We start from the raw sequence: 12,557 nt of genomic DNA, 5'->3' as shown, positions 1-12,557 counted from the left end.
TCTACATTAACAAAACTTACTGTATATCATATGAACTGAGCTTGTTTCCCGAGCTTGTTTTAGTTAATTATATCTACGACTATGTTTTCTTTCATTAACGTCTTATTAGCAGATATTTGTGCAGCATTTTCTTGTAATTAGTAAGAATACAAACCCAACAAATAATGTAGATCCATAGAATAAGTTTTGTAGTGATGTGTTTATTATTTTTTGTTATACCCTAGATATGTAGCCCAAGACACAACTCAAGACTGCCTTTGAGGACAAATGTATAAACTCACAGGAATAGAAAGACAAATGATTTACCACCTTTTGCTGTTTTGTGTACATCGAAAAAGGCATATAATGAAAGTTTATATCTAATGAAAACAATATTGGTACTTATGTTCCTATGTGCAACTTGTAGAAGTGATATTTCCTCATCCAAATAGTGGATTGATTCTGTTGTAAGTATTTAACCTTTCATCGTAATGCAAACTATTGTATTCTGTATTTGAAACTATGGAAGTAGTTATGTTAACCTGTGCAAACTAGGGACAACGTCAAAAGTTCGATGTAGATTAAAAAGACTCAATTTTTCGGCAATACTATCCCACTTAAGCCTTAAGTCCATAATATTAATTAACGACACAATGTTGTTAGGAGTGGTACAAAACCATGTTTTTTATTATAATATACAGATTCAATAATTGGTGTATCACGTGTCAAATAGCAAAATAAATTAACAGATTAGATCTTTTGAAGAGTTTATTGTTAACAAAGACTCATTTATAATAAAAATGATTTTATCAAACAGAAACGTTTCAGAGCCACACTAAAGTAATAAGATCTGGCATTGGTATTTTGACATTAAGTGATGAAGTGACATATAACTGCTCAAATCCGATACTTAAAATGATTTGTTGAAATATTTAATCAGAGATTTATCCTTGTATATCATGACCATGATTTTAATAATATTGATTTGAATTTACTTTGTTGCTTAAATGAGACTGTGAAATATTTAATCAGAGATTCTTCATTGTATATCATGGCCATGATTTTGATAATATCGATTTGAATACACTTTGTTGCTTAAATGAGACTAATGATTCAATCGAAAGTTGTGAAATATTTAATCAGAGATTCTTCATTGTATATCAAGGCCATGATTTTGATAATATCGATTTGAATACACTTTGTTGCTTAAATGAGACTAACGATTCAATCGAAAGTTGTGAAATATTTAATCAGAGATTCTTCATTGTATATCAAGGTCATGATTTTGATAATATTGATTTTAATACACTTTGTTGCTTAAATGAGACTAATGATTCGATCGAGAGCTGTGAGATATTTAATCAGAGATTCTTCATTGTATATCATGGCAATGATTATGATAATATCGATTTGAATACATTGTATTCTTCAGTTCAATGATCACAGTAGAGCGTTACATTTCTGTGTCTTGTGTGGTAAGTTCATTTTAATAGTGTGTTTGTATTTGGGATGAATTGTGTTTTACATACAATGTAAATAAAATAAATTTTCAATTTAGTGCAAATGTGATCGTCCAGTATAAAATTCTGCGACTAATTTTCGAATATATTGTATACTGCTCTGTGCTTTTAATGTTTTAAATACTGTATTTTTGTTGAAGGTGATATTTTAGGTGTGTTAGTTTTCAGTTTTTCTGAGAGATACTCCCATTTTTACATCAATGATGTTTGGGGTGACACTTACGCTCAGATTGAAATCATCTAGATCTGACCAATTTCATGACGGAGGGGTTAACATTTAATAAAAATGAATATGTGTTCAGTTCAGAAGATGAATTGCCCTTTGTCTTTCATCCTAGACATAGTTTAGGGGGCATGCCGTTTGTTACTGAAGACAACCTTTTACTGACCCTTATTTTATTTCTATATATCATTGTGAACAACATATTTACATAGCCTCATGTGCTCTTTTGGTAACTCATTATGCATTGGGGCAGCTACATCTACAGCAGAGATTCAGGATCACATTATAAAGGTACCAGGTCGATGGTCTTCTGATACCTACTTGTACATTCATACCTCAGAAAAATCAGACAAATCTGCATTCTACTTCAATCAACATTTTATAATTTAACTTGTGTAATTAGTTAGATAAGTATCGTTTTGTGAATAGACTGCACTGTCAACCGATTAGTGTTATATGTACGGTTATATCTACAGCTACATAACCTATTTCACATAGCTTTCAGCTACAATAGCCAACCTGTAGATTCCCTTGTTCACTCATGTTAATTAATTTTTTTTTCATTGGTTTTTGATTGGTGCTGTTTTGCGGTCAGTAAATTTATTCACTGGACAACTAATTTATTTGATTACATGATATCATCTTGACAATTTCTATTTTTCCCACCTCACCTCTCAAGGTTGGTTAGTAGATAAATGAAGAAATGAAGGACACTTGCTGATGAAAACCCAGATTTTTCTATAAATAAAAACGTTTTATATTCAATGTTGAACAATTCATATATTAATTACAGTTGTTAGAGGTTTTTAAAAATGGTCATTTTATATTTGGGTTTTATCTAAAAAACAATTTTTATCTATCGTATATGTTATATTGGTGTAGGTGTGCGATAAACAATAAATAAATATTTCATTTAAAAGTATTGTTTTTGATCAATGTCATCTTTTAAGTTAAATGTGTACATAATAAACCGGCAGGACTCCAGAAGACGTACCTACACTTTATGCATTTTTTAATTATGCTAATTTATTCATGACGTGGCAGTTTCTGTGTAATAAACCATTTCCCGTTTACTGTGATAACCCGCATATGCGTGGAATCTAAATTCCAACTCCTTTTTGACTTTAGTGCCAGATATTCAGCCCTATACAAATAATAATAATAACAAAGAATAATCATCTATCGAATATTCATATAATGTAAAATATCATCATCTGTCAAACCACACTGATTGTTGTCAATCAAAATCCTCTGCCTTGCCTATTTATGATTTTGCCCATAAATGGCCCAGATTTAGGTACACCACCTGGGTTTCCACAATCAGAATGTGGTCTTGCTAGCAGGTGTCTCGTGTAGGCAAGTCAGTAGATCGTAAACATCCATTGCTATGTAAATCGCACGCACACCTGGTGGATTCCAATTGTCCTTTCAGAGTTGTAAACGAATATAACATGTCAATCACCTTTATGACAGTTACCACATGGCAATGCATACCGTTTTTTCCCATTATTCCATGCAAACTTTTATTTTCAGGGTTTGAGGTAATAGGTAAGAAACGTAGAATAAAGAATGCTGTCAGTCTGGTGGGACATTCCTAACACTTTTTAAGGGGGAGGGTAAACTGGCACACTATAGTTTGTCTCGGGATAGAAGTTGAATGATTTAGTGATTTGCATTTTCATTTGTATATTATTTTTTGCTGTTTACTAACAAAACAGGAAAAAGAAAAACTCTGTGAGTGGTTCTCACTTAGTCGTTTTTCATGCCGTACAGCATGACGTCTAAATCGTCTGCCTCGCGGGGATTTGGTCAGTAACTCCCCTTCCTGTATTCTGTCAGACTAGGAATGGAATCACTGTTATCATCTGGTATTCTGTCAGCACCAAACCCTGCCTCCCGCTATTCTGTTGGTGCCTGCATGTAAAATGCCACTTTCCTGGTATTCTATTGACACCCTGAGTCCTAACAGTTATCATTAATCCGATCCCTATCTATCCGGTATTCAGTCAGAACCCAACATTAGACCCCAACTCCTGGTACTCTAATTCTACCTTAGTTTTGTATATTAATAGAATAATAGAGGTTAACAGTGTAAACTGTGCCGAAGTGATTTATTTCTCAAAGAGTCCCTTGTCCTGCAACAGTCCCACGGAGTGATATATTTTCACTCCAAAGAACCCCTACCCTTTACTTGAAATTCCAAAGAACCCCTACCCTTTACTTGAAATTCGTTACCTGTTCCCACATATCAACAGAAAGGACAAAACGTTACAGTATGCTTCACTGCAGAAAAAGACAGTAGTCTGTGCCCGGTAAGGCGGGATTGGCATCGTGGGTACTGATAGTCGGGATAAATAAGTACTTGGACACCTATTGTCGTTACTATTGTATTATTCATTCGACAGAATCACAATACTCAACACCACCACATAAGAACTATCTGCCGGGGAATCCCCATCTCAGAGCTAGGCTAGAGTCAACTCATTATCATACCATAGTTCAGAGGTCGTATTTTCTCTCCATTGAACAGAATTCCAGGTTTGTATTCGGTGATGCTAAACGAATACCAGTGAGGCGGGGTTTTGTTTTAAGGACACAAACGAAATATCGGGGATTTGGATTTGGTCATTAGAATTCCAACATAATAAAACCGAGGAGAACTTTAGACATGGGGAGTACTGGCAGAATACCTGGGAAGTGAAAGCATTCACTAAAGCATTGTTTGGCCATAGTTTGGTGCTAGTCAAAATCGCAGACTATTAATTGATATACTTCTAACTACTTTCTAATTATTTTCAGCACAAGGCCTTTAAGGCTTGTCTGTGTATCTGCTTAAACTTGACAGGCTGGTTACACCTGCATTCTGGTGATTTTTTTAGCGGATTTTATTTGTGTTTACTTTTCTATGTCCAAATCAAGCGCTTAATTAATTAATCACGTTATGCGAAATAGGTGGTTCAATTCACAGCCCTCTATGATAGAAGACTGACTTTATTCGTTATTCATACCAGCGTTTTTACAAGGGGTAAACCTGACGGCAATAGAGGGTGACGTATACGGATATGCGCCGTTGTTTTAAGCCCAGATAGACCCAATCTTTTTAACCCACCCCTCCATTTTATGACATACAGTCATTTCGGCAAAACCTAGTTATCGTTATGAAAAAAAAAAAACCGCAAATATTGTTGCCCTCATGGTCGATCTTTTTTGGTCAACTGCCTTCTGAGAAAACCCAAGCACAATCCAGCTATATTGTGTTGGATTCAGTACAAGAGATACATGCTTCCAAAACATTTCGAATTGTGAGTTACAGTATGGTGGTCGTCGCGCCGTGTCTTGTTCAATATGAAACTCATAGCGACGTATACAACACGCGTAAAATACATTGTTTATTTACATGAAATCCGAACACGCGCTGCACGAGAAGTTTAAGCGAGAAGCATATTTAATAGAGACAGGCGTTAGTCTGTTCCCGGGAAGTACCGAGAATACTAGATTGGGTTGGACTCGTGGGTACTGTTAGCAGACACAAAAAAAGACTTAGACACCCACACGACTGTTGATAATGATGTGTTATTCACTCGACAGACTCACAAAATTCAACGCCGTACACAGAAGAACTCTGTCTACCGAAAAAACTATCTACCGGGGAACCCCCATCTCAAAAGGAGGCTATATAGTCAACTCATTATCATAACAGAGTTGAAAGGTCATAATTTTCCTTTTTATCAGAACGGACATTTGGGGTTTGTATTCGGGGATAACCGAATACCTGGGAGGCGCGGTTTGGACGTAATAAACATATGTGACGTAATAAACATATGCAACATCTTTATCCACCATAGATGTAACAGATGACCTTTTACTCCCAGTGGGAAATAACCTATTTATTGTAGATATTGACTAGTACTTGGAATCAAGCAGGTTTTTTCATTGCTAGTGGAATCAGGTATAAAGCGTATCTACTGCAAAGGCTTGTATCTTTATCATCCTCCTAATACTCACCCTCAAAAAACCCTGGTGCGGAAAGCGATAATATAGTGTTTCTTGCTGTGTGGGGGATTGTCTCTCAACAAAAGATGGTGTATATAGTAGATTTTAAACTGTTGATGCTCAATCTCCGATGCAGGATTGCATGGCAACGAGATCATGTAGTGACAGCGGCACGAGGAGAGGTCCTGTGGGCTCGCCTCCTCGAACAAATTGTTGAGGGGCGTCGCCATTCCAAAATTTCAAGCTGAAACTCTTTTGTGTAAAATGAAAGAAATAGTGTTTCAGAGGTCTAGATTTCAAAATTGTTAAGGTTGATCTTGCCCCCGGACCCCTAGTAAGGTCGCGCTTTCGGCGCAAGGTTGGTGAGCCGATCTCGCCCCCATTCAAAAGTCCGTGACGCTGACTCTGTCGTTTCTGATATTCATTAATGTACACTTAGCGTATCTGGAATCGACATTATCCAAGCAACGGCAGTATTAAATCAGGCGAGATTTGGAAAACGCGAATATCCAGTAAAAATCTTAATGGTCGCATGATTTACATGGCTTGATTATTCACTCTTTCCCTTCAATCAATTCTATAACACTTCATTAAATCAATAACATTTACAGACGTGGTCAGAAAAAATGTTACATTGCACGTTATTCTGGGTTGAACGGATACTAGTTATATCCAATGCTCGTCACCCAGGTTATGTTGGTTTATGCAGCTTGTGTAAACTGGAGTATATAACGATTTCCCATAATTCCACTCATAGTTAAATTATCACATTCACTCTCACTCAAATTCATCTGCGGAGGACGCGATCAATGATACGGGGTCACCAAAATGGCGGTCAGGTGAAAGTGTAGGAGGAGTGGAACTTGGTAGAAGTTGGAATATTTTCATTTGTAACGTTTTTTCTTCGTGAATATTACGCGGTGATGTTTCGTGGTGTGCAAGTTTATCGTAATTTTGCACGTCAAGGTATTTTTTTATGTTGCTGATCGGCGTTACACCTCTGGCGGTTACGAGTCCGTAGCCAATGGACACCCTGTGTGGCATGACCCAAGTCAACTGATCTCTTGACATTTTTTGCAATCTAATATAATATGGTAACATTTTTTTAGAAATGATATGATTTATATTTTTTTTTCAAATCTGCCAGCCCCCACGAATTTATAATGGTCACCATCCGAACTAAAGTAAAATGCTTGTCCCTAGTATCTCAAGAATGTGCCGGCGTATTGGTATGGGTTACCACATAATACTACTTTTAACAATACTTCCATGCTGTGTAATTAAGATGCTTTATAATTCAAACACAATTTTGTACCAATTGACTGACTTGGAGACAAGGCTGTGTATACAGTATAGCAACCACCCAAGGGATGTAATAAAAATGGTAACTATATGTTGTTTCCATATATAGCTTGGATTAGTTTTTTATATATGTATACATTAGTCATAATATTTGTCCAGAAATATTGAAATGATACAATGATACATTTACAATTTAAATATTTATTTGAGTTTAAAATGAAAACTGATAGTGTGTTCATTGAAAACAAAAGTGGGGTAGATAGTTGAGAATAAACTTTTATTTTAACTTTTGACTGCAGGAAAATCATTTAATTCATCTCAATTTATTATTATGTAGTGCTGCTTGGTCCATATTGTTATGCAAGGGTATTTGTCGATAATATACCACATCTTGCATCTGCAGGCTGACATTTTGGTTCGAAAATGAAGGACTTCAAGTAGAGTTGAAAAGTATAGGATCATTTTCCAGTTTGACTATAAAAAGATAGTGTAAGGTAAGGTTACCGGAAATGCTGAATATTATTTTGGTCTCTAACAAGGGTGAATCTGTTAAAATAATGCTGAAATGTGGTGTTTATACACAGGTTGCTCATACATTATGCCCTGGGACTGTCTTAAAAATTGCCACGAGAAAGGTGGGTTGCATAAAAGTAGTTACTGTACTTGGATATCTACCTTCTCTTAGCAATTGTTTAGATATGATATTTCACCATACTTGGATGTCTACCTTCTCTTAGCAATCTTATATATCATATTTCACCACACTTGGATATCTACCTTCTCTTAGCAATCATTTATATATCTTATTTCACCACACTTGGATATCTACCTTCTCTTAGCAATCATTTATATATCATATTTCACCACACTTGGATATCTACCTTCTCTTAGCAATCGTTTATATATCATATTTCACCACACTTGGATGTCTACCCTTATCTGAGCAATCTTTTATATATCATATTTCACCATACTTGGATATCTACCCTTATCTGAGCAATCTTTTATATATCATATTTCACCATACTTGGATATCTACCTTCTCAATCCTTTATATATCATATTTCACCATACTTGGATATCTACCTTATCTGAGCAATACTTGATATATCATATTTCACCATACTTGGATATCTACCTTCTCTTAGCAATCTTTTATATATCATATTTCACCATATTTGGATATCTACCTTCTCTTAGCAATCTTTTATAAATCATATTTCACCATACTTGGATATCTACCTTATCTGAGCAATCTTTTATATATCATATTTCACCATACTTGGATATCTACCTTCTCAATCCTTTATATATCATATTTCACCATACTTGGATATCTACCTTATCTGAGCAATACTTGATATATCATATTTCACCATACTTGGATATCTACCTTCTCTTAGCAATCTTTTATATATCATATTTCACCATATTTGGATATCTACCTTCTCTTAGCAATCTTTTATAAATCATATTTCACCATACTTGGATATCTACCTTATCTGAGCAATACTTGATATATCATATTTCACCATACTTGGATATCTACCTTCTCTTAGCAATCTTTTATATATCATATTTCACCATACTTGGATATCGACCTTCTCTTAGCAATCTTTTATATATCATATTTCACCATACTTGGAAGTCCACCCTTATGTGAGCAATACTTGGATATCTACTGCCTCTTAGCAATCTTTTATATATCATATTTCACCATATTTGGATATCTACCTTCTCTTAGCAATCTTTTATAAATCATATTTCACCATACTTTGATGTCTACCTTCTCTTAGCAATCTTTTATATATATTATGTCACCATACTTGGATGTCTACCTTTATCTGAGCATTTTTTTATATATCATATTTCACCATACTTGGATATCTACCTTCTCTTAGCAATCTTTTATATATCATATTTCACCATACTTGGATATCTACCTTCTCTTAGCAATCTGTTATATATCATATTTCACCATACTTGGATATCTGCCTTCTCTTAGCAATCTTTTATATATCACATTTCACCATAGTTGGATATCTACCTTCTCTTATCAATCTTTCATATATCATATTTCACCATAGTTGGATATCTACCTTCTCTTTGCAATCTTTTATATATCATATTTCACCATACTTGGATATCTACCTTCTCTTAGCAATCTTATATATCATATTTCACCATACTTCGATATCTACCTTCTCTTAGAAAACTTTTATATATCATATTTCACCATACTTGGATATCTACCTTCTCTTAGCAATCATTTATATATCATATTTCACCATACTTGGATATGTATCATATGTCACCATACTTGGATATCTACCTTCTATTAGCAATCTTTTATATATCATATTTCACCGTACTTGGATATCTACCTTCTCTTAGCAATCATTTATGTATCATAATTCACCACACTTGGATATCTACCTTCTCTTAGCAAACGTTTATATATCATTTTTCACCATACCTTCATGTCTACCTTCTCTTAGCAATCTTTTATATATCATATTTCACCATACTTGGATATCTACCTTCTCTTAGCAATCTTTAATATATCATATTTCACCATACTTGGATGTCCACCCTTATCTGAGCAATACTTGATATATCATATTTCACCATACTTGGATATCTACCTTCTCTTAGCAATCTTTTATATATCATATTTCACCATACTTGGATATCTACCTTCTCTTAGCAATCATTTATATATCATATTTTACCATACTTGGATATATATCATATGTCAACATACTTGGATATCTATCTTCTCTTAGCAATCTTTTGTATATCATGTTTCACCATAGTTGGATATTTACCTTCTCTTAGCAATACTTGATATATCATATTTCACCATACTTGGATATCTACCTTCTCTTAGCAATCTTTTGTATATCATGTTTCACCATAGTTGGATATCTACCTTCTCTTAGCAATACTTGATATATCATATTTCACCATACTTGGATATCTACCTTCTCTTAGCAATCTTATATATCATATTTCACCATACTTGGATATCTACTTTCTCTTAGCAATCATATATATATCATATTTCACCATACTTGGATATCTACCTTCTCTTATCAATCTTTCATATATCATATTTCACCATACTTGGATATCTACCTTCTCTTTGCAATCTTTTATATATCATATTTCACCATACTTGGATATCTACCTTCTCTTAGCAATCTTATATATCATATTTCACCATACTTGGATATCTACCTTCTCTTAGCAATCATATATATATCATATTTCACCATACTTGGATATATATCATATGTCAACATACTTGGATATCTACCTTCTCTTAGCAATCTTTCATATATCATATTTCACCATAGTTGGATATCTACCTTCTCTTTGCAATCTTTTATATATCATATTTCACCATACTTGGATATCTACCTTCTCTTAGCAATCTTATATATCATATTTCACCATACTTCGATATCTACCTTCTCTTAGAAAACTTTTATATATCATATTTCACCATACTTGGATATCTACCTTCTCTTAGCAATCATTTATATATCATATTTCACCATACTTGGATATGTATCATATGTCACCATACTTGGATATCTACCTTCTCTTAGCAATCTTTTATATATCATATTTCACCGTACTTGGATATCTACCTTCTCTTAGCAATCATTTATGTATCATAATTCACCACACTTGGATATCTACCTTCTCTTATCAAACGTTTATATATCATTTTTCACCATACCTTCATGTCTACCTTCTCTTAGCAATCTTTTATATATCATATTTCACCATACTTGGATATCTACCTTCTCTTAGCAATCTTTAATATATCATATTTCACCATACTTGGATGTCCACCCTTATCTGAGCAATACTTGATATATCATATTTCACCATACTTGAATATCTACCTTCTCTTAGCAATCTTTTATATATCATATTTCACCATACTTGGATATCTACCTTCTCTTAGCAATCATTTATATATCATATTTTACCATACTTGGATATATATCATATGTCAACATACTTGGATATCTATCTTCTCTTAGCAATCTTTTGTATATCATGTTTCACCATAGTTGGATATCTACCTTCTCTTAGCAATACTTGATATATCATATTTCACCATACTTGGATATCTACCTTCTCTTAGCAATCTTTTGTATATCATGTTTCACCATAGTTGGATATCTACCTTCTCTTAGCAATACTTGATATATCATATTTCACCATACTTGGATATCTACCTTCTCTTAGCAATCTTATATATCATATTTCACCATACTTGGATATCTACTTTCTCTTAGCAATCATATATATATCATATTTCACCATACTTGGATATCTACCTTCTCTTATCAATCTTTCATATATCATATTTCACCATACTTGGATATCTACCTTCTCTTTGCAATCTTTTATATATCATATTTCACCATACTTGGATATCTACCTTCTCTTAGCAATCTTATATATCATATTTCACCATACTTGGATATCTACCTTCTCTTAGCAATCATATATATATCATATTTCACCATACTTGGATATATATCATATGTCAACATACTTGGATATCTACCTTCTCTTAGCAATCTTTCATATATCATATTTCACCATAGTTGGATATCTACCTTCTCTTTGCAATCTTTTATATATCATATTTCACCATACTTGGATATCTACCTTCTCTTAGCAATCTTATATATCATATTTCACCATACTTCGATATCTACCTTCTCTTAGAAAACTTTTATATATCATATTTCACCATACTTGGATATCTACCTTCTCTTAGCAATCATTTATATATCATATTTCACCATACTTGGATATGTATCATATGTCACCATACTTGGATATCTACCTTCTCTTAGCAATCTTTTATATATCATATTTCACCGTACATGGATATCTACCTTCTCTTAGCAATCATTTTTGTATCATAATTCACCACACTTGGATATTTACCTTCTCTTAGCAAACGTTTATATATCATTTTTCACCATACCTTGATGTCTACCTTCTCTTAGCAATCTTTTATATATCATATTTCACCATACTTGGATATCTACCTTCTCTTAGCAATTTTTAATATATCATATTTCACCATACTTGGATGTCCACCCTTATCTGAGCAATACTTGATATATCATATTTCACCATACTTGGATATCTACCTTCTCTTAGCAATCTTTTATATATCATATTTCACCATACTTGGATATCTACCTTCTCTTAGCAATCATTTATATATCATATTTCACCATACTTGGATATATATCATATGTCAACATACTTGGATATCTATCTTCTCTTAGCAATCTTTTGTATATCATGTTTCACCATAGTTGGATATCTACCTTCTCTTAGCAATACTTGATATATCATATTTCACCATACTTGGATATCTACCTTCTCTTAGCAATCTTTTATCTATCATATTTCACCATACTTGGATATCTACCTTCTCTTAGCAATCTTTTATATATCATATTTCACCATACTTGGATGTCCACCCTTATCTGAGC

General features: G+C 33.6%; 1 protein-coding gene across 1 annotated transcript in view; it reads left to right on the top strand.

Moving 5' to 3' along the window:
• Positions 1-2,644, top strand: part of LOC100377888 (uncharacterized) — a 43,296-nt gene extending 40,652 nt beyond the window's left edge. The window contains exon 13 of the mRNA XM_085494210.1: positions 225-2,644. The gene's annotated coding sequence lies outside the window, so the exon portion shown is untranslated. The remainder of the gene's footprint in view (positions 1-224) is intronic.
• The last annotated feature ends 9,913 nt before the right edge of the window (positions 2,645-12,557 follow it).

The sequence above is a fragment of the Saccoglossus kowalevskii genome, chromosome 20, assembly GCF_978046115.1.
Source record: "Saccoglossus kowalevskii chromosome 20, keSacKowa6.1, whole genome shotgun sequence".
In the NCBI taxonomy this organism is placed as follows: Eukaryota; Metazoa; Hemichordata; class Enteropneusta; family Harrimaniidae; genus Saccoglossus; species Saccoglossus kowalevskii.
The sequence above is the reverse complement of the archived record's forward strand: the minus strand, read 5'-3'. Positions and strand labels throughout refer to the sequence as shown.